Here is a 4796-nt window from a genome sequence, read left to right on the forward strand (position 1 = left end):
TATTGAAAATTGTTTGGGGAGAGCAATGCCAACAACAAAGACTTTGTTTTCATAAACTGCAGGAGATATGAAACCACAAGCAGGCATGATGGGACCGAGGTGGGTAATTTAGAAAGAATGGCCACGATAGCTGATACGGTTCATGAGTGGCAGAGCGCAGAAAAGAGAATGAGAAACGGAGACCACGTGCTACTAATGTGTGTTACACACCATGTGACAGTATATAAGCAGAGCCACACTAGAATGACCTTTTAATAATTTGAGTCCCAAGATCAGAAAATTGTGGAGAAATTTTGGAGAAAAAAAATAAAAGAAACACTTCATTTTCATAAGGATGTGTGTCACACACCATGTGACAGTACATAAGCAGAGCCACACTAGAATGAACTTTTAATAATCTGAGTCCCAAGATCAGAAAATTGTGGAGAAATTCTGGAGAAAAAAAAAAATAAAAGAAACACTTCATTTTCATAAGAAATTCATAAACTTTCCACGTATTTTTTTAGGTCTCTTTAAGAAGCCAGTAAAATGGTGACTTCCTGGAAGAGGTCATGTGTAAGCGAGCATTGGTGGAGAGGACTGAGACAGACAGATGCTGCAATGAGGGAGGACTTCAGTTACAGGAAGCAGGCTGCTGCAGACACCAGTGGCCCCCAACCTGCTCACTGGTCTCATCCTGCATAATGGGGTCAGTGTGTATCGCTCTGGCCTGACCTTTCGTGGGACTCCTTCTCATACCTGCTGATGCCTTTGCCTCATGCTCCCTCCCCACCCCACTCCACCCCCTTTTGCTCAGCTAACTCACCCACAGATCTCACCTTAGGCTTTACTGCCCATCACCCTCCCTTCATCCCATCCGGGCATAAGCACTGCTCAAGGTATTCCTGGGGAGCCCTAGACAGATCCGCCATCATATGTGTTTTGAACAATGTCCTTACTTGGATTCCCGGCAAAACTGTAGGCCCCAAAAGGTGACAGACTGCAATTACCTTGTTCTCAACTAGTTCTCCAGTAACTAATACAGTGCATGATACCTATTATGTGCTCAGTAAACAGTTTTTGTATTGTTTACATGATGATATTTTGCTACAGCAAATGAAAATATGTTTGTGACAAAGAGGAAAATGTGGCAAAATTTTTCAGACTCGCCAATTCTGTCAGTCACCTGCTTAATGATCTTGATGGGTTCTTATCATCTATAGCAGTGGTTCTCAACCTTCTGGCCCTTTAAATATAGTTCCTCACGTTGTGACCCAACCATAAAATTATTTTCGTTGCTACTTCATAACTGTAATGTTGCTACTGTTATGAATCGTAATGTAAATATCTGATATGCAGGATGGTCTTAGGCGACCCCTGTGAAAGGGTCGTTTGACCAGCAAAGGGGTCGCTACCCACAGGTTGAGAACTGCTGATTTATAGAATTAAGTTTAATTTGATATCATTAGGCTTATTTGGTATCTTGGCATTACTAAGGCATTTCAGATAAATCATTTGATTGAAAGTATGTATGGAGGTATTTGAAAGGCCAATCTCTGAGAGGTTTCTTGGTTGGTGTGATGTTGAATAGCACATATAATAAAATGAGAGAAAATTCTAAGATGCGCTTAATTAGTTTCATAGCTAACCTGAAAATTATCTCAGCTACATTAATTATAAGCTTATTTTAGTTATACAATTATGCAATACTCCCTTCTTGTGGAAGTAATAAACTACAGTCACTATAAAAACATACCATCATCTAGAGAATTAAAAAATGGAAAAATTATTAGGCTCATTTATGTACGAATGGTCTGATTTCTTTTACTGTTACCAAAACTTTGTTGCCTTTAAAACACATGCACATTCATAGATGTAGCAAAAGCATTTCAGACAATAAGCACCACATCTTCATATAATAATACTTTTGTGGGAAATTAAACCACAAACATATGTATTTTTATGAGCATGTAGCAATAAGATCATTGAGAAAAAGATCCCTGAGAAATAACTTAAGCCATGAATACCCAACATTTAATCCCCCATCTATAAATTTTGAGGACTAGAATAGAAAAGGGAAAGCAGTATAAAAAAAGTCTAAGGATATTAAAGTGTTGTTTTTATTTTTTAGAATGTGTACTTAAAACATAATGAAAATCAACTGCTTTATTTTGACAATTCAGGGTACTTAGTTTAAAATAGATCTTATTAATATAGGTCTGGACGTTTCTATATAATGATATTAAATGCTAATTGAAGGAGTATTTTTGAGAAAAAACTAGCTAAACTAGAAGTATATTACATCAGAATTAAAGAATTAAAAAACTTTCACTCTTAATTTTTCTAAATCAGAGATTTCCATTTTTCTGTTTTTATCATATATATTTCTTTGAAAACCTTTTTTAGGCATAGCCTAAAATATGAAATATGAATTATTACAGGATTATTTTTACATATGCCAATTTGGGCTCTATCATAGGCTCTAGGTTCAGATAGTTCAAAGATTTTTAAAGTTTACAGTGTGCATAGCAACACTGATCACATATTCCTTTAAATCATATTTTAGAAGCTAAGAATTTTATTTTTTTTCCACCCAAGATATTATGATTATCTTACGTACAAGTATCATAATATCAAAGACAATTCAATTAGCAACATTATAAAAGTATGTCTGTCTGTTTTTTAACTACCCATCCCGTGTAGCTACTTTAATGTACCACTGACTGACATGCTCTGGCCTCTGTCTTTCTTGATAAAAATATAAATGTGCATCTTGGGAGAATGTGGATATACAATCCCGGGTCCTGACGGGGAACGTGGCATCAGGAGGAACATGAACTTGGTAAACGGTCAGAATGACAAAGACCTTCATGTTGTGTATTGGCCTCGTATGTGCCCCTGATAATAATGCCGTGGAGTCCAGCCCTGGATTCTCATCCTGCCCCTTCCTAGCTATGTGACCAGAGCAGGTGATTCCATCTCTTGCCTTAGCTACCTGAACGGAATAACTCTGCCAGCTGTTACACCCCATGATTTTAATTATTTAACACACTGCTCTTAAGTATGAAGGCTAAGATCTCATACCTCAGTGTGCCCTAGAGAATGTGAACAATCCAGGTACTTTATAGACCAGCAAACGGCATGTTTGTCAAGCTCTGTGTTCAAAGAAGCTGGAACAAAACTCATCCTTAAAGACGTGGGGATATGACATCTTACAGCTGCCTCTTAGACTTGCTGAAGCCATCACTTTTGGTTTGCATCTCAAATAAGCCCTTAAGTCAGACACTGAGGAGCAGCCCCAGATCGCTCGCTTGTTAAGAGCTACGAGGACAGAGGAAGAGGTGTCCCATGCAACTGGGTAACACACAGCCCATGCATAAGAATTTATTTGAGCAAAACTGATGCATCGCCAAGAAGTATAATCTTAAATGTTACAGAGAATGACAGTTTTTCAGGTTTTTAATTTTTAAATATTTTAATTCACTTATTTATTTTATTTTTAAAACTTGGTAATCAGCCTGGCTGGTGTAGCTCAGTGGATTGAGTGTCAACCTATGCACCAGGAGATCACCAGTTTGATTCCCAGTCAGGACACAGCCCATGTTGTGGGCTTGATCTCCAGTAGGGGGCATGCAGGAGGCAGCTGATGGATGTTCCTCTCACACTGATGTTTCTCTCTCCCTCTCCCTTTCTCTCTAAAATCAATAAAAATATTTAAAAATACTCAGCAATCAATCTATGAACCACGAACTAAAACTTGAAGGGTAGAAACAAGAGGATGGGGTAATGGGGAAAATGCTTGTCTTCTTTGTGGAACCATGAGTGTATGCTACCTTCAGTCTACACCAGCTGTGGGCAAACTATGGCCCACGGGCCAGATCCAGCCCGTTTGAAATGAATAAAACTAAAAAAAAAGACCGTACCCTTTTATGTAATGATGTTTACTTTGAATTTATATTAGCTTGGCAATCAATCTATGAACCACCAACTAAAACCTGAAGGGTAGAAACAAGAGGATGGGGCAAATGCTTGTCTTCTTTGTGGAAGCATGAGTATATGTTACCTTCAGCCTACACTCATTCCTACCACAGGTAGGACCACCATCACCACACGCCCTGACCAGGACAGAGATGGGAAGGTGAATAGAGTGGAGGAAGCAGCAGTGAAGAGAGAGGAGGAGGAATAAAAAATGAAAACCAGTAACACATGAACAGTGCTGTTAGCTTTGGGTCTGGCAGGCTCTACTGTGCAGATGTAAAAATAAAAAAACTGCCTACCGACTTCCCTGTCACTCTAACTCAGGACTTAGCGCTGAAATACTTGCTGTCTGAGGCTAAAGAACCTTCAAGTTTTTAACAGCTGGCTCCCCCCAACCCCCAGGCGGGCCTTTTCAGCCACACCCACATCTGAGGCTGATTATGAAGTAATAAGACCATGTCTACAGGCACCCAAATATCTGTGTCATTGCCAAAGGGGTCGCGAGTATTTCCATGGGCTTCAGCTCTCAATGTGAAGTACAGAAACAGACAAATGTGCCAGAAGCAGTTAAAATCTAGTGGGGAATATGTAGTTTTTGTAAAGATTATGTTAATGACAGCTGGTTTTGTGGTTAAATATGATAGTGCTTTGTGAGATGATGCTCAGAAGCTGTTATATTTCTACAGCCCACTCTGACCTACGAGCCTAGGGACTTCTTAACGAATCCATCTTCTTTCACTGAAATAGATCACGGGTTAGTTTCACCTGCCCGACCATCAACAGCTCTAACTTTTAAAAGTATAAGTAAGGCATATGACATTTCAAAATAAATAGGGGGG

At 39.1% G+C, this 4796-nt stretch overlaps 1 protein-coding gene across 1 annotated transcript in view; it reads right to left on the reverse strand.

Annotated features, from left to right (window-relative positions):
• The window catches only part of CEP170 (centrosomal protein 170kDa), an 88994-nt gene that overhangs the window by 24657 nt on the left and 59541 nt on the right, over positions 1 to 4796 (reverse strand). The gene's annotated exons all lie outside the window — the stretch shown is intronic.

The sequence above is a fragment of the Myotis davidii genome, unplaced genomic scaffold, assembly GCF_000327345.1.
Source record: "Myotis davidii unplaced genomic scaffold, ASM32734v1 scaffold754, whole genome shotgun sequence".
Lineage (NCBI taxonomy): Eukaryota > Metazoa > Chordata > Mammalia > Chiroptera > Vespertilionidae > Myotis > Myotis davidii.